The sequence below is a fragment of the Xenopus tropicalis genome, chromosome 9 (genome assembly GCF_000004195.4).
Source record: "Xenopus tropicalis strain Nigerian chromosome 9, UCB_Xtro_10.0, whole genome shotgun sequence".
NCBI lineage: Eukaryota > Metazoa > Chordata > Amphibia > Anura > Pipidae > Xenopus > Xenopus tropicalis.
Window position 1 is genome coordinate 48,838,830 of NC_030685.2, and position 19,927 is coordinate 48,858,756.

A 19,927-nucleotide genomic window follows, 5' to 3' on the forward strand; every position below is an offset into this window, starting at 1 on the left:
AAATAGATAAAGATATACTTTAAGGCACAAGCTGGGATCCTTTATCTGGAAACTTGTCATGCAGAAAGCTTCAAATTACAGAAAGGCCATTTTCCAAAAACTCTATTTTAAGTAAATTATTCTAATTATTAAAATAATTTCCTTTTTCTCTGTAATAATAAAACAGCATCTTGTACTTGATCCTAACTACATGAATCCATGAATCCATTCTGATGACAGAACATTCCTATTGGGTTTATTTGATGTTTAAATGATTTTTAACAGATGTATGATGATCCAAATTATGGAAAGATCACTTATCTGAAAACCCCCAGGTCCCAAGCATTCTGAATAATAGATCCTATACCTGAACCTGATTTTTACAGTTTTCATTAATTCCTTTTAGTATGAGCTGAATTGCTGTATGATGAATTCAAAATAATGGAAATTGATCACAAAATTAAATGCATGGATTTGCTTTGCAGTGTTATCTTGGGGTGTTTTTTCCTTCTTCTGTTGGTGCTTAAATTTAACAAATATGTGAGAAAGTAATCAAGATTTTAAACTATATAATAATTTACAATAAGCATTTGACACACTGGTTTATTTTAAAGGCTAAAAGGCTGCTTGCCTTAAAAGTGATTTTAATTCATGTTAAAATGTATGCATGTGGGCTCATTTACCTGGTCACTGGCATACATGCTAGAGTATTAAGGGGTGCAAACCTGCAATAGAGCCCTGTACTTAATGCTTGCCTTTAGCAGGTGAGGATGAAGGCTTCCTTGCATCCCATCTTATAAGCACAAATCCTTAGAAGTGACCAGTGTAAAAGGTTCAAACAAGTGACAAGGAGGATGGACCCATAATATGAAATAAATCATACGACAAAGTAAAGAGCTGGAGGTGAAAAGGGCAGTAGCTTTATTCCAAATTGAAAATAAACTGTTATCCGACATTTAAATCATAGTGATTAACTAAATTAATCTATAAGCTTGTAATGCTTCAAGCTCCCTTCATAACTGCCAGAAACCAATTGATATTTTTGTTACTTATCATTAAACAAAAGACATTTTTCTTTTACTTTCCTCCAAATCTGCAACAAAGATTTTTATTTTTTTGGGGGGTGAGTATCTCTTTCTCAGGGACACCTTCTTCCAGCCATGACATGTTGCTGCTGAGGTGCCTCAAAGCCAGCTCAGTCCAGGTAAGTACTGCACCTGTGCAGTTGTATTTATAACCTAATAACTGCACCAAAATCCCACTAATTATATGCCCGCATCCATTATACCTATATACCATATGTGAGCAAATACATTTAACTGTACATGCCATCCCCTGTCCCATGTGCAGCTGATGCCAATTTTTTCCCCAGCTGCCATGGTGCTTTCCCCTGCTTTTGCACTTTATACCTTGCTCCCACCCCCCAGAAATAAATAAACTATCTGCATTACATTGTGGTAACATTGCAATGTTGCACTTCCCCAAACAAACATATTGAGGTTTTAGAATATTCCAGTGCCAATGGGATAGAACTTATCTCTAGATACCATCCAACCCGCTTGTTACGCTCCTCTACTGACCATCTCCTCAACTCCTCTCTCATTCCCTCCTCACACGCTCACATTCAAGACTTTGCAAGGGCTGCCCCCCTTCTCTGGAATTTGCTCCCACAAACTGTCAGACTTTCTCCCAATCTCTCTGCCTTCAAGAGATCTCTAAAAATGCACTTATTTAGAAAAGCTTACCCTAATCTAGTTTAACATAACCTCATTGTGCTGCTAAAAGCAATAACCTGTGCCACACCTCTCACATTGTTCTGATCTTCCCACATTCCCACACCTTGGGGCACATTTACTAACCCACAAATGGGCCGAATGCGTCCGATTGCGTTTTTTTTTGTAATGATCGGTATTTTGCGATTTTTCGGAAAATTGTCGCGACTTTTTCGTAGTCATTCCGAAAGTTGCGCAAAATCTGGCGATTTTTTCGTAGCGTTAAAACTTGCGTGAAAAGTCGCGCCTTTTTCAGAGCCATTCCGAAAGTTGCGCAAAATGTTGCGATTTTTTCATTCGGATTCATTCGGATTTTTTCATTTTGAGTTCGGATTCATTCAAGCTTCAGTATGGTGACTTTTCTTGGGCCAGGTTGGAGCTGCAGGGTGCCATTGAGTCCTATGGGAGGCTTCCAAAATCATGCTAAGTCTGAAAGTTTCGCCCGCCGCTTACGAGCGCTCAATACGAAAAAGTCGCAACAAGATACGAGCGAATCGTAATGGCTACAAAAAACTCGTGTTTTTTCGCACAAATCGTATTGGTAACGAAAAAGTCGCGACAATTTCGGAAAAGTCGTAAAGGCGCTGAAAAAATCGCAAAAAATACGAAAAAGTCGCAAAATGTTAGTTTTCCAATCTGAATTTTTCCAATTCGGATTCGAATTCGTGTCTTAGTAAATCAGCCCCCTTGTGTCTCAACCCTTTCTCCTTGTAGATTGTAAGCTCTTTAGGGCAGGGCCCTCTTCACCTCTTGTATCGGTTATTGGTTGCTTTATATGTTACTCTGTATTTCCAATGTATGAAAACCACTTATTGTACAGTGCTGCGGAATATGTTGGCTTTTATAAATAAATAATAATAATAATAGATTGTCAGTGTGTTTTGATTGAAAATTTAACAGAAAACAATAGAAAATGTGTTGGAAACAGTGATGAGCGAATCTGTCCTGTTTAGCTTCACGCAAAATTTGTGAAACTTTGGAAACATTTGCAAAAATTAGCAAAATGCAACGTTTTTTATGTGTGCTGCCTTTTTGATGCGAGAAATACAAGCACAGTGGTAGTATTCAAAAATATCGTTTTTATATAATATACATTTTTTTTAACAACGGTCAATTTTAATTGCAAAGTTACAAAAAGTTCATAGATTAATAAAATAATACATACCACAAAATGTGCATAGGCAAAAGGAGACACACAAGTTAGCGGATACACTTGCCAAAGGAGTCCCCTTGAGAAAGGCTCTTTGGCAAAACGTTGGGGTAATTCTCTTTGGCAAGTGTATCCGCTAACTTGTTGTGTCTCCTTTTGCCTATGCACATTTTGTGGTATGTATTATCTTATTAATCTATGAACTTTTTGTAACTTTGCAATTAAAATTGACCGTTGTTAAAAAAAAAATTTTTGTATATTATATAAAAATGATATTTTTAAATACTACCACTGTGCTTGTATTTCTTGTGTGCAAACCCTTATTTTATTTAAATTGCCATTTTGATGCCCTACTGTATATGGGGGTACTGTTTTGGGGGTTTTTTTGCACCAAATTTCTATGTTGTTGTTTTTCTGCATGCTAAGTGCGTGCCCTCCATTTATGTATATTTACTACCTTTTTAATCCGACCACAACTTTTTTAACACAATCGTGAATTTTCCGTGGCAAAGTTTCGCGCAAAGTCCAAAGAGGGCGAAATGCGGAATTTGCTGCAAATCCATGCCTGGTAAAAAACAACAACTCACCACTAGTTGGGAATATAAATATCTACAACAAAATGCTTAGCCTTAGTAGGCACATTTATAGGACATCGATATAAAGTTGTTAGTTGCTTGATGCTAGGATGAGGAAATGGAGAATCTTTTCACATTTATGTTATCAACATTCCAATTTCAGTCAGTGGCCTGGCCCTCTTTATCATCTGCCCGCCACCTACATAATCAGTTTAATTGTCCAGCACATCATAGCCACTGAGATTCTTTTAGAAATGCAGCAACCCTATAGTAAAACCAGAATTTAAAAAAAAACCCATCCACTGAATGAATTGTCTTGGCTATAGAATTTTGCTAACATCTTATATCGTACTGATTACATTTTGACATTGAGAAATGACTTTAGACAATACCTTAAGGGCCAGGACAGAAAATCCTTAAATCAAACCTGACCTAACTCTTTACCCACTCTTGACTACAATTCTGCCTTACCCAAATTAGTACCCCACACATACTAGTCTGACCTCTAATCTGAGCAGATTCCCTGTTGGCACTACTACAGAAAGACCTGAGACTCTGGCAGGGGTACTCCTGCTTCACCGAAGATTTGTCAACTGTCATCTCAGACTTCTATATACACAGATCATTGAAAAGCTGATTGAGTTTTGTAGAGATTTTATTTTTTTGCATTTGAGTTTTTTAATGTATTTTCAAAAGAAAATTCATTTGGATTATATGCTACACAAGACTAAAAATAGTACTGAAAAAAATTAATAACTATTGTTATACAGCAAGTTTGAGTCCAGATACAGATGCAGATTAATCATAAATCAATCTGGGGAATTCAGCAGTTTGATTTTTTCTCATGCTTTTCAATGCTAGTGAATGTATCAGTTTGTCCATATGTATTCAAGGGCTTTGAGCAATGTAATGCAATTCACATCCTTGGGTTTGTTACTGGTTGGTAAATTTTACAATCCATGATAAATCAAGCTAGTGAATCCAGTTACTTATATATAGATTTGAATGCATATATTTTGGCCTTCAAATGACCAGAACATTCCACTTTTTTATGTAGTCAGGGAATTTTTTTTTTTTGTAAGTGGTAAGAATTACAGACTATTGGGGTACAGGTATGGAAACCATTATCTGGAAACTGGTTATCCAGAAAGTTCTGAATTATAGGAAGACAGTCTGTCTTGGACAAAAATAAAAGACATGAACAATATTATACAATTGGTTGCAGTGAGTCAATAACAATATTGCAATATGGTGTCATTACCGGTACACAATTTGTTAGGGTGATCTGTTGTTGGTGGCAAGTACGTTTGTCAAAGAAGTGCACTAATATGGCTAGTATTAGCCTGTGATAGAGGTTACAAGCCCAAGGGGTCCGGGTTACACCAGTCACTCCATACTCTCTTAAATTTGTCTACGGCTCCACGTGTTTTATATGTACGTTTAATAAGCGGGAGGGCGCTGTCTACTAACTGTCTCCAGAAATTCAGGCAGGGCAAGTTATTATATTATATTATCGATGACCCCTAGTAGGCAGACCACAAGGTCTACTATTTGGGGGGTGCCCAGTGTAGGGAGTGTGTGGGGGATAATATTATGACCCCCCATACACTCCCTAAACACAGTTCCTGAACAAGTGTCCCCATTATATCCTTCCAGAATCTCTTTATTGGGGGACATGACCAGATCATATGTATACAGTTGGCACCTGGGGTATTGCATCGGGGCAGAGATCATCATGCCTTTTGCCTATTCTTAACAGCTTTAGGGGGTTCATATAGGCTTGGTGGAGAAATTTGTATTGTATAAGCCTGTCTTTAATTGAGATTAGATAGTCATAGGCTGTGTCTAAAGCTTCCTCCCATTGTTCCACTTGTAAGTCTGGGATGGCTTGCATCCAGAGATGATATGCATGGGTGAAGGGTGCTGGGAGGCTCTCCATTATATTCTTGTACAGGGTGGATAGGAGTTTTTTGGGAGAGGGAGAGTAGAGAGAGCCAGTAACCTTTGTAAGAGAAAGTAAGTGAAACTGGGCCTGGAAGGCGTGGCGCAACAGAAGATATCTGTATAGTTGGACCTGCTGGTCTGGTAACCTCTCTTACATGTAATATTGATTTGAGTTAAGTGAGGTAACCCGTGTACGTGTGTACTTGGAATGATAGAAATTTTGATTCTACCAAATGGAAGTCTTTTGGATACACAAATTAACATTAGAAATGATAGTCTAAATTTATCATTGTAGTATTAATTTATTTTTTATTCTATTGCATCTATATTGTTTTTACTGTTTTTAAAATCACAAATGCAGCACTCATCTGATTTTCTTTGTCTGTTTCCATGGATACCTATAGAATAGAGTTCTCCATACACAAAAACAGCCAAACAGATCTGCGCTCTACAAAAACATTTTTTTTTAATAGAATGGTGATTCAGTTGAATTGCTGATAATTCACTGATTAATGAAATCAGCCACCGATTAATTTATGGTTGACTCTTTTACTTTTACTGCATCATTTTCATACATAAGAGAGGGTATATAATCCTTGGCATTCAGGCAGTGCTAAGTAAAGGACATTAGAAATAGTAAAGAAATTAGAAATTAGTAAAGACTATGGGGTTGATTCACTAAAGGGCGCTAAAACGAGTGCTATATATAGCATGCATTAAAAATTCACTTAAAGCACATACGTCATAATTAGTGATGAGCGAATCTGTTCCTTTTTGCTTCGCCGAAAAATTCATGAATCTTTAAAAAGATCCGCGAAACGTCGAAAAACTAATGAAATGGTGAAAATGTCATGCAGCAAAAAAAAAAATTGTCGCCCGCGACTATTATTTTGTCATGTGGCTATTATTTTGTCGCCCGCGGCTATTATTTTGTCGCATGGCTATTATTTTGTCGCCCGGGGCTATTATTTTGTCGCACAGCTATTCTTTTGTCGCCCGCGGCTATTATTTCATCGCACGGCTATTCTTTTGACGCCCGCGACTATTCTTTTTTGACGCCGGCGACAATTTTTGGACGTGCGGTGAATTTTTCTGCGGCAAAGTTTTTCATCCGTTTCGCAAAACAATCCGTCAATTGCGAAACGTGGAAATTCACCGCGAATCCATGCCTGGCGAAACATTTTGCCCATCACTAGTCATAATTAAGAAGTGATTTTATTGACGTTATTTATCTGGCGATAACACATTTTCAAGCGGTATTTTCCCGCTGCATGCAATATTACCGCGCGATGTTCCGCAACATCGCATACCACATGACTTCTGCCATTTTGTGCAGTTCCGCAGAGATGCTTAAGATGGAGAGCTCAGAAGGTGCAGATGTGCAATTACCGCCTGTGGAGCGACCAAATAAACCCTGTCAGAGCATGCATTACTATTCTATTGATAACAATGGGAAGAAAGGGATTCATTGGGGCAACAATGAGTAGCAAAAAGTCAAAAAAATGTTGTGATGGGATTGCTTATTGTAGCCAACACAAAAAAAGCCTTCATATATTTTTTTATATAAGTCTGGAACTGGAGGTGGCCCTTGTAAAAAGGTTTTCTTCACATGAACTTTGTAATGTCCAAAAATATCAGAATTACATTATTGTTCATGAAGTTGTATGTTTCATGTCATGATGATCATCATTGAGAAGATATATAATTTTTTCCAACAACATCAAAAAGGTCAGTGGGTTGTAAAGTCAGCAAGACAGGTCCAGAGAGAACCACAACAATCTCCAGAAATCTCCAGAAAACAAGGACCCCAGACAATTGTTCTGCGCAGGCAAGCAAAACAAGTCCAAAAACAGGTACATGGTCAGGGCAGGTGTCAAACAAATTAACAAAACAAGGGCCAGAAACAGAGAGTCAGAACATTGGGGGACAAGGGCAGGGCAACAAACTTACTTAGAATTTCAAGAAGCAAGAATGCAGGGATTCAGGATCCGAGGAACTAGGCACTCAAGGACTCAAGAAGTAGAACAGGAGGCTTTGTCACATCAGAGAGCTTTATAAATCAGCACAGGTTAGAGCAGATGGCAGGCTTAATAAATCCCTTAGTTGAGCAGTTGCCTGTAGCTGGTTTCTAACAGTTTGTGGTATCAGTCGAGGAAAGCAGGGTCAAATTTAAGCCTAAACCCACACTGCCTCCTGTGTCTCAATCCAAAGGGGCAGCTACCAGTAAACACAGAGTCTCTGGTACTAGAACAGGGAGTTTTTGACCCATAGTTGTTTTTAACAAACGGAATTTTAGGGGAAGGGACCAACTCAATCCAATCCATAAAAGGATGAAGGAGCACAAATGTTTGTAGATGTGATAGCATAGGATATATTTATGTAAATATATATATTTATTCTCATATATATATGTAAATACATATTTGCTAATAAAAGTGAGATTTTAACCAAAATATACTTTAATTAACAAATTAGATACCCCCCTATGCAGCTGAGCATAAAAAAAAGACTGTATACTCAAAGCTGTCAAACACATCTTAGCAAATTGGCTATCTTGTTTAGGGTTGTTTAGTTTGAGTTCTTTGGTATCTGACAAAAAATGTTCCCCAAACATTCCACTGTCCAGTGTATCCTTTTATGCACTGAACTGTCTGGTGTTACTATTCTCCTCTACTACTCTCTCTACTATTGTCCATTTCTGTACTGATCTTACTGGCATGTCTGAGGTTAATATGCACATCATCAAATTTCTGCATTGATACTCTGCAAAGGATCTAAAAATTTCAGAACTGTCCCATACTTTGTTAAGACAACCCTGTTTATGTATGTACATAGAGATGCAGCCAAGCCTATTTACCAAGTTTTTTTTACCATGTTGTATGTCTCTTCCAGAGGGGAAAATATACCAAAATTTGCCACCAGGTGAGGAGGTGGCCCATTGTCTATGGCATTTTCTATTGTCCATTTGCTGGCCATTTGCTGGCAAGTCTTTGCACTTTAGCACCATTAGGATCTAAAACCTAAAAAAATGGTGTCTGGACTTGGTGAAACAAAATGTTAAAACTTACTGTCTGTAGTGAGGGATGGGGGACAGTGAACGCTGTGGTGATAGGTGTGCTTATGGGTTTGGTGGGCCCCTAGGGTGAGGTTCTCGGTGGTCCTAGGTAGCCCAGTCCGACATTGATCATAAGCATATCTTAGGTAATAGATACATTGTCTTCAGTGTATTCTAACAAAAACATTGAAATTGTGTTTTCGTTTTTGTTGCATTTACAGAAAAAAAAACTAAAAGAACAAAGGAGTTCACTAAACAGCAATGAGTTCATACATAATATAGCAGACTGAATAATGCAAACAGTATCTAATAATGCAATGTCAGTGCTGGACTTTTTTTGCTTGATGGGCAGCTTTCCATAACCTATCTTACTTCAGGTTGGCATACATGCAGGAATTTTTAGACTAGCTTGCTTTACTACTTCATGTAATTCCAACATCTATTTCTCAGATCTGGATCCAACTTACAATAGGCATTTTACTAGACTATTACCTATTTAATTTCAGAAAATTCAAGAAAATAATGCAATTTGTCCTGTATCACCATTCTGCCACCCTTATATGCAGGGGAGATCACAATGTTGAGAACCAGCCTCAGTCTTTTCCGAAGCCTATTGTTCACCTTTAAAATTATGCTATTTAGCTTTAAAGAATTTCTTTAGCTTCAGCTATCAGTATGTGGAAAAAACTAACAGACCTTTGAAGTGTGGTATTTTAGAACATATGTATGGACTACTTAGTATTAAGTCATTCATCTGAATCAGGAGATTTTAGGGTCTGGGATTAAAAAATACAATGCAAAAAGAAGATAAAAATGGAAATTTACACAGTCTTCAAAGAGTTTTGGGTTATTCAATTCTAATCTAAATATCCTTTAAAGATTAGTGGTATCATATGAATTCTGCAGCACACAGTGCTGTCAGGCACAAGGAGGCCCTGAACTTGGCACCTGTTATAGGCAGGCAGTAAGTACCTTAAAGAGATACTGACACCAGAAATGAAACCTTTTACATCTATTATAACATTGTCTTTGCATGCTATTTATAATTTTGTCTTAAAAGTATTTTCCTGATGCTTTTACATTCCCTATCTGATCCCCCATGTTCCTCTATGAGGGTGCGGCCATATTTGTGCACCAGGAGGCCGTTAGCATTAGAAGCTATAACTGACAGGCTGAGAAGGGACAGTCAAGTTGGCAAAACAGTCAGGTTTAGGGACTTCCAGTAACAATTACTTACAGAAGCAGCCCTATCAGGGAAAATGATCAACATGACCTAAAGGTAACTTTTTATGTACATTAATATTTTGAAGAGTAGTTTTTTAGTGTCAGTATCACTTTAACTCTGTAGCCCCAAGCACTTACTAGGCTGCAATATAGGGGGGTACCCACTTCCTTCCACCAATTTTCCCTTTTGGATTTAGCAAATCTGGACATGGGTAGCTTTATATCCAAGTAAGTAGTACAACAGTTTATGCCTTTTTCTTAATTTGCACATTCCCTTATTGTTTTCAAATGAGGCCCAGTTTTTTAGTTTTATAATTAAAAGCTAAGATATATTTAAGGGGATGTCAACTGAAATATATTTTTAAAAAATGTAAGTCCAAGCAACTTTCCAAAATATATAAAATAAAAATGTACAATATCATTTAATATAAAAACTGATGCAATTTCTTGTAAATTCTGGAATACTTTTAATTACAAATGGGAAGAAATTGCATAAATATAAACTAAAATTTGCATTTGGCAATCTAATATTCTTTGTTAAACAGTTATTGCGCAAAGCATACTTTTAGCGAATACTTAAAGGTGGTGGAATCAGATGTCTTCAAACGGTTGCAGGGCATTTCAGAGTGCAGAGACCTGCAGCATAGGGTTTAACTTTTAACCACACTCAGAGCAGAGTGCAGTGCTTATACTTGTGTCCCCCAGGTTCAAGAATGACCCCTCAGATCTTTAAAATGCTTGATATTTAAAAACTGGTTTGCTGTAGATTGATCTATCACCCTTATTGCCTCAATGATGATGGGGCAGCTGCTTTGGGGGAGAAGATGGCTAGAGGGTTGTAGGAGATTTTAAACTAGGAGTGGGGGGGAGGGTGCAGTGGGAAATTCTGTGGTAGACAGGATAGATGAGGTAGTGGGCAGAGTAAGGGAAAATGGGGGAGGAGACTTGCTTCGGGATACTGATAATGGCAGAGAGAACCGTAAGTTGTTTATGTGTCATTCTCACACTGGTACCAGTATTAAATGTATGTTTACTAATGCAAGGAGTCTGACTGGTAAAATGGGAGAGTTGGAGGTACTGGCGTTGGAACAGAAATATGATGTGATTGGTGTTGCCGAATGAGACGCATGACTGGACAGTTAATATTGGGGGTTATACATTGTTTCGGAGGGACAGGGGAAATTGAAAAGGAGTGTGTCTGTTCGTTAAGCAGGAATTAAAAGCAAATATTTAGGAGGAAGTGATGGGGGTAACAGAGGGAGCTGAATCCTTATGGGTTGAGCTTCTCACAGATAGTAAAAAATCCACCAAATTAATGGTAGGGGAATGCTATAGACCCCCTAAGCGCAAGCGAAGAGGAGGAGGCCCAGCTCCTGTTGCAAATAGAAAAGGCTGCTAGTTTGGGGCAAGTGATAATAATGGGGGATTTTAATTACCCTGATATTGACTGGGGCAATAGTACTGCCAGGACAGTAAATGGGAACAAGTTTATAAACTTGCTGCATGACAACTTTATGGCACAGGCTGTTGAGGAGCCAAACAGGAACCATGCTATATTGGATCTAGTGTTCTCTAATGACCCAGAACGTATATCAAATGTGCAAGTGGTTGAACCTCTGGGTAATAGTGACCATAATGTTATTTCATTTGATGTTTGGTGCAGAAAACAAATATACACTGGAGCAACAACAACCCTGAATTTTAGAAAAGCTCCTTAAAGTGTAGTTCTTCAGAGCATAGATTGGGGCATTATGTTTTCTGCTAAAAACACAGAGCAGATATGGTTGTCATTTAAAATGATCTTCTCAATTTATTCTATTAATAAGAAAATGTAGGTGTGTTAAGAATGGCTTAATTCTGAGGTAAAGAAGTTATTAGGGGAAAAAAGGAAAGCTTTTAAGAAATATAAGTCAGAGGGGACAGAAACTGCGTTTAATGAATATAAACACTATAATAAGTTTTGTAAACAGCAATCTGGAAGGCAAAGATAGAAAATGAGGAGCGCATTGTGGCAGATGCCAAAACTAACCCCAAAAAGTGTTTTATGTATATCAACAGTAAAGAGATCCTTGTTGAGGGTGTGGCCCCATTGATTTATAGTAACAATATGCTTACAGTGGATACAGAAAAGGCTGATGTGCTAAACCAGTTCTTTTCTTCTGTGGATACAGCCAAGTCCCACCCAATAGCTGCACTGTTGCCTCAGCTCCAACTACACAGTGGTTGACACAGGATATGGTGCTTAAAGGGTTACACAAGATTAATGTGAACAAGGCACCAGGGCCCGATGGAATACAACCTCGGGTACTGAGAGAGCTAGGGGCAGAATTACAGTGGCCTCTGTTTCTGATATTCTCAGACTCACTTTCATCAGGTATGGTACCTAGGGATTGGAAGAAGGCAAATGTCATTCCTATATTTAAAAAGGAAGTAAGATCTCAGCCTGGCCATTATAGACCTGTAAGTTTGACATCCGTGTACTCGATGTACTCGAGACTGCCATTATGAGCAGTAATCAGCATGGCTTTATGAAGGACAGGTCATGTCAGACCAATTTAATTGCTTTTTTTTTATGAGGTTTTTAAGAAGCTGGACAGTGGGGATGCAGTAGATGTGATCTATTTGGATTTTGCCAAAGCATTTGATATTGTTTCCCACAAACAACTGCTTTCTAAACTAAGGTCTAATGGTCTAAGTGAAGTCGTTTGCACATGGATAGAAAACTGGCTACAGGATCGGGTACAGAGGGTGGTTGTTAATGGTACATTCTCTACTTGGAATAAGGTTCTCAGTGGGGTCCCTCAGGGTTCTGTACTGGGTCCACTTTTGTTTAACTTGTTCATAAATGACTTAGGGGAGGGTATTATAAGTAATGTATCAGTGATTGCAGATGACACAAAACTCTGCAGACCAGTCAATTCTATCCAGGATGTGGAATCTTTGCAGCAAAATCTTGACAAACTAGCAACCTGGGCGGCTAAGTGGCAGATTAGATTTAATGTGGATAAATGTAAGGTAATGCACCTGGGATGTAAAAATATGCAAGCCACTTATACCCTTAATGGGACTGCACTAGGCAAATCCATAATGGAGAAGGACCTTGGAGTCCTTGTAGATAATAAACTTGGCTGTAGCAAGCAATGCCAGGCAGCAGCTGCAAGGGCAAACAAGATTTTGAGCTGTATTAAAAGGGGCATAGATTCATGGGATGAGGGTTTATGGGACATTTTTGAATTAGAGAGGGTCCAGAGAAGGGCAACTAAGCGGGTAAAAGGTTTGGAATGTCTCAGTTATGAAGAAAGACTGGCCAAGTTGGGTTTGTTTACACTGGAGAAGAGGTGCTTAAGAGGTGACATGATAACTATGTATAAATATATAAGGGGATCATATAATAACCTCTCTAATGTTTTATTTACCAGTCGGTCCTTCCAATGGACACGAGGGCACCCACTCTGTTTAGAAGAAGGGAGGTTCCGTTTAAATATTCGGAAAGGATTTTTTACTGTAAGAGCTGTGAAGTTGTGGAATTCCCTCCCCGAATCAGTCATACTGGCTGATACATTATATAGCTTTAAGAAGAGGTTGGATGGCTTTTTAGCAAGTGAGGGAATGCAGGGTTATGGGAGATACTGTAGCTGTAGTACAAGTTGATCCAGGTACTGGTTCATTGCCATCTTGGGGTCAGGAAGGAATTTTTTCCCCTCTGCAGCAAATTATAGAGACATCAGATCCCTTGGCTTGCCTTCCTCTGGATCAACTACAGTGTAGCAGTTAGGCAGGTTATATATATACCGTATATATAGGCATTATGGTTGAACATGATGGACGAACGTCTTTTTTCAAGCTAACTTACTATGTTACTATTCTAATGTTGACATGGTGTTTTTAAGAAAACAACTGGTTCATGAAAAAAAAATCCTCATAATTCATCCACTGGGATTAATTTGTTTGTTCAGCTGTCTTTATTATGACAGTTTCTTCTAAACTGTCATATTGTAGTCTAAAAATAGATTGAAAATTCAGTACACTGGTTTTGAGTTATATGTAAATACTGTATAATTCCTATTGTTCTGCCACAGACTTTTGAAACAATGTAGCAGAGCTGAGTAAAATTTACAGATAACATTAAAATGGTTTACATTGTTTAATTAACATATCTTAGAATTTGCTTAGTAAGGCATTTTTTTCATCCATCTTTCAATAAAAAAAATTGCATTACTTGCTTTTGCGGGGGAGTTCCTTGGTTAGTACTTTTTTTTTTATTCACATAAAATATTTATAGGAAAGTTTGTTTCAGGCTGTGAAAAAAGTAAAAAGTAACCACTGGACTATATAATATACGACATTAGACTTTATTCTGACCCACTATTTTTAGACTAAGAAATATATATTTATGAATTTGTTCGGCAAATAACTGAATGGCTGTATTTTGTATTTTATTCCTAAATAAACCATTCATACTGTAATTATATTTGTCACTTCAATAGAGGAAACAAATGCATAATATGTACCACTGGACTGAACAATATTTGTAAACCCAGAGGCACTCACTGAAATGCTGTGATAACAGCTTGATATCAAAGATTATTCCAGGCAGTTTTCAAGAATTTATTATAAAGTTTTTAGACTGCAGAAAAAACCTCAGAATAATGTACATTAAAACTTTTGATAAAGGATCTTTGAATGTGCTTATCTATGTAGATTGTAATATCAACCTAAAATCGTATTCAGTTAACAATTGAAACAATATTATTGTTTGCATCTTTTTATTAATTAGCACTTCAAGCAATGCTTTGCACAAAAGTAACTATTGGTATGTCACCAATACGATATTATTGGGACTATTACGATTTTTTCATAAGCATTTTCGTGACATTTTCGATCATAAGAAATTATCGTATCTAATCCGAATTTTACCTATTTCGGGATTCAAAGTCGTACTTTGATGTCTCTGCCCCATAGTGTTTAAAATCTTTGCCTTAATATTACTCCAACATGTTTTTTGTATAGCATAATATTCTGAGTCTTCAATCTTTCTCTTAAATTCACTACCAACCGAGTAGTGACTAAGGTGTTATTTGTAGTGATGAGTGAATTTTTTCACCAGGCATGGATTCGCAGCGAATTTCTGCATTTCGCCATCAGTGAATTGTTTCACGAAACCTCAGTGAAAATTCGCTGTGGAAAAATTTGTTGCACAGATTTTTTTTCGGCACTCATCAAATTGGGCGCGGGTGACAAAAAAAATAGCCGCGGGTGACAAAAAAAAAATAGCCGCGGGCGACAAAAAAGATGTGGGCGACAAAAAAAATTGCACGACAAATGCGTTTCGCAATTTTTTCGCTGTTTCGTGAATTTTCTTGCTGGTTCACGAATTTTATGGTGAAGCGAAACGGCACAGATTCGCTCATCACTAGTTATTTGGCCAAATACCTACCTTTGCACTTGACCTAGAGAGTGACCTAGGGAGCGTAGAGTGCATTCCCAAGGCACAGGGAGCATTTTGTCTTCCATGGTGCACTAAAGACAAACAGTGTTCTTTTGGCAGACAAAAAAGAGTGCCTGAAAGAGTTTTGACAGCTGCTTTCCTACGCTACTGCACTGCAATGGTTAAAAATCTCTACCAAAGGCCACAGATGTCTAAGGATTTTCCAGAAATCCAAGAAGAGTGCAGCCAGTTGAAACTGTCTGAAGCAGAAGTTGTAGGATTTCCAAAAAGGAAGGAACTTTTCAATCAGAAACCAATTTAACACATGTGACTAGTGATGGGTGAAATGTTTCGCCAGGCATGGATTTGTGGCGAATTTCCACATTTCACCATTGGCGGATTGTTTTGCATAACGGATGAAAAAATTTGCCATGGAAAAATTCACTAGTCGTGCATCCGAAAATTGACGCAAGAATAGTCGTGGGCATCAAAAGAATAGTCGCGCGTCCAGAAATTGCCACAAGAATAGTTTTTTCCGAGCAACATTTTCGCTGTTTTGCGAATCTTTCGGCGAAACGGGACAGATTCGCTCATCTCTACATGTGACTTTTACTCAAGTTGAAACAAAAAGACTGATGCAAAACAGACACATTTCACAACTCAGATGGTTTTTTTTAAGGATTTGAAGATCTAACTGAAATTGAAATGTAATGCCAGAAAATTCAGAAGATGGTCTGATGAGGCAGTAGATGTTAGGTAGGGGTGTAAAAAAAACAAAATAAAATATGATAGACAGTAACTGATAGACAATTAGTTACCTTAACTTTACCACCTCCATCCCCCACTTCAATTCAAGGCCCCTGTCAGTACCTGCCCAGTGATTAGTCTGTCCTCTCCCATATTTGCAGCCCTATCTCAATGTGTTAAAGCCACCACCTTCATTTCTGCCTTTGAGATTCCAAAAGGAAAAAAAAGGTACAGAAAAGAGACAGAAGGAGGAAGATGTGGGAAAGGCATACAAGACTGAAAGAAGAGGAGAGGATTGCCATGGGGTATGCTCTTTTATCCTTGTTGCCCTGAGTCTACTTGATGCTTAGCAAAAGAAAATCAATATGTCACAAAGCTTATACGTTCAGCTTTTTTTTAAAGATTTAGTTAAAATATTCTTTTATTTATCTCAATACTAGTGTAACTATATATATTACATTTATTTTCATAAAGTGGCTATACCCTTCTAAAGCATTATGGATGCATTTAACTCCTGGTGGCCATAAATGGTATATGTAAAATTGTTAGGATTGGGTGGTAACACAGCTCAACAGTTAGGGGCACATTCATGAAAACACGAGTTTGAATCCTGAATGGGATAAATTCAGATTGGATACAATAATTTCTTAAGATCGCAAATATCACAAATATGCTTACGAAAAAATCGTATTAGTCACGATAATATCGTATTGGCAATCCGAAAGTCACAAAATTTTCGTACCGAGCGATTGTAAAATGCAGGAAAACCTTTCCAACTTTGATCCTTCCGTACATGATTTTGGAAGCCTCCCATAGAAATCAATGGCACTGTGCAGCTCCAACCTGGCCCAAAGAAAGTCACGACAACAAAGCTTGACTGAATCCAAAACTTTCATACTCAACGTGACAATATGATTTTGTCGCAAAGTACGAAAAAGTTGCGCAAAATGCGAAAAAGTCACGCTCGGAGCATTTGTGGATTAGTAAATCTCCCCCTTAGTATGTACCAGTAAGAGGTGATTTCCAATGTCTATGTTTAAATTCACATTGCACTTAATGAGTATATGGTGTGTTTTATAAGCCATAAAAAGCAATAAAGTCAAATATCAATATAAAAGCGTCTCTTCCATGGGTAGTCTTTTCATGCCCTGTTGGGCACACTTTCATCATGAGATTATAATACTTAGCTGGGTAGAGTTGCTTGATATATCCGTCTCACAAGCCAGTTGTACCTTACTTAAGTGTGATTCAGCTTCCACATGACCGATCCCTTTGTGTAGTGGTGCGCACCTGTTTTTTCAAATAAAGTTCAAAAGACACAGCCGTGTCTATACAAGAGGAACCCTCTCCAACCCTTGCGCCAGAATCCCCTGAGAACTGTTTTGTTAAGGAAATTTTTTTTCAAGAGGTATCCTTTACACACAAACTACTACTATGTTGTTTATCTTGAATAACGGGTTTCTGGAAAATGTATTCCATGCCTGTAATGAAAAAAAACTGTATTTTTAAATCATATTGGAAATAAACTGAAAGCTAAATGGTTCTATAATCAAGTGGGTTCCCATGGTAATGGCCCCTTTAGCATAATAACAATTCAAATTGTAGAAAGAGTGCGCATCAGATATCTCTTGACAAAGTCAGGTTTGTGACTAAATGGTTGTTGGAGGAATCCACACAGGGGTCCCTTGCTTATAAAATTGAACTATAATTGCAAAAACAGATGTGCACCGCTATTCAATCCTATGGCACTTTTTAGAAGCGTATTTATCAATGGGTGAAAGTTCAACATTTGATAAATATGCTTCTAAAAATCCCATAGGAATGAATAGAAAGTGGGTACATTAATCTGTGATAAGCTCTAATCTCACATTTTGATAAATCTACCCCTAAATATACTTGTATCAAAAGGCTAACCGAACTTTTGGTACATTTTTGTCTGATTTACATCAAAGTTTAAAAGCGCAGTCTCATCACCCTTTTGTAGCACACTCTGGGATTATGGAAAAAATGCTTCATTGAGGGTAAAACCATGGCAACTTGTGCTTGAAATTTGAAATTGAACTTTACACCCTTGCTGTTGTAAATGACCCCTTGTTCCCGTTTTACAAGCAGTATACATTGTACAGCTTAACCCTTTGGGCGCCAAGCACGTAGCTCCTACGTGCTGCTATAAAAAGGCGTTGAATGCCCAGCACGTAGGAGCTACGTTTTATTTACCTTTCGCTTGTTCTCTGCGCTCGCTGCTTAGTCCGAGCGCAGAGAACAAGCGAAAGGTAAGGAACCCCCTAGACAACGCGCAGAGGGGGGTTACTAGTGGCCCCTGGGGCGCGATCGCCCAGGGGCCCCATAGAAAAAGTCGGGCACGTATATTCTACGTGCCCGACTTTTTCTCCTCTCTCCCTTCCTTCCTGCGCGCCCCCCTCCGCCCCCCTGCTTCCTGTTACTCACCATTTCTGCTGCTGTGGCTGCATCTTCTGCCTGCGTCTGATCTTCATCGATTCCAGCGATCTGCAGCTCCATGGATCCCAGGTATGTGCTACTTACACACACAAACACACATACACACACATATTACACTAATACACACTTATACTCACACTTACACACACACACATACATTTTCACACATTCATAGCACTTATTACACTCAGTTACTTGCACACACACACACACACATGCACACATGCACACAAAACACATTTTGCCATGTGTACACACTCACTTACTCACTCACTCACTTTTGTAATTTTTTTTTTTTTTTTATCGCATCGTTTTTATTCCTGCCTAAAAAAAATGTTTTATTGCCATTGCGTATAGCGTATTCGCTAACCGCACTGCGCAATACATTTTGTGTATTATTTTGGTGTTTTTTATTACATTTTCTGTGATTTTGGTGCCATTTTATTGCCTTTTTTAGTTATGCATAGTTGTTGTTTGCTTTACTTTGTCTGTAAACCTAATTTGCCCAAGCCAGAATACTCAAACTGTGATTCTATTGCAGATATCACTAGGAAAAAAAAAAAAACATTGATTTTAGTTTTTTGGGGGGGGGATTTTAGCGATTTTACTGCATTTCATATTGTTCTTTGTTACTTGTCTAGCACATGGACATTTTGTCTGCTGTATTTCAATTTGGCTTCCTCTGTGCCCCACATAGTTTAGTAAATCTATGCATATTGGGCATCAAACTGTTCAGTAGACCCCTGGCATTCATATTTAGGGTGTTTTAGGTTGGTACGTTATGAAATGTGGGGTACATAATGGGGCAAAATGCAAGCTTTGTGACGATTTTCAGAAATGTTATAAAAACCGTTCTGTTTAGCATAGCTTTGTAGTTTGGTAGTTTGCAGTAGAAAGATGTATTTACCCATTTTTGTTTTGTCAGAATGTGTACTTTCAGAAAATGTATGGTTTTCTAGGGTTTCTGTACTGTTAGGGGTTCTTATGGCACATAATACACATACCGGGTGCAAAAACTGCACGAGCCGGAGCGTCATTCGTGAAAACTCATATGCACTATTTTCATTTGGGTGCCCCTGTACTCCGCATAGTTTAGTAAATCTATGCATATAGGGCATCAAACTGTTCAGTAGACCCCTGGCATTCATATTTAGAGTGTTTTATGTTTATACGTTACAAATTGTGGGGGTACATAATGAGGTAAAATGCAAGCTTTGTGACGATTTTCAGAAATGTCATAAAAACCGTTCTGTTTAGTGTAGCTTTGTAGTTTGGTAGTTTGCAGTAGAAAGATGTATTTACCCATTTTTGTTTTGTCAGAATGTCTACTTTCAGAAAATGTATGGTTTTCTAGGGTTTCTGTACTGTTAGGGGTTCTTATGGCACATAATACACATACCGGGTGCAAAAACTGCACGAGCCGGAGCGTCATTCGTGAAAACTCATATGCACTATTTTCATTTGGGTGCCCCTGTACTCCGCATAGTTTAGTAAATCTATGCATATAGGGCATCAAACTGTTCAGTAGACCCCTGGCATTCATATTTAGAGTGTTTTATGTTTATACGTTACAAATTGTGGGGGTACATAATG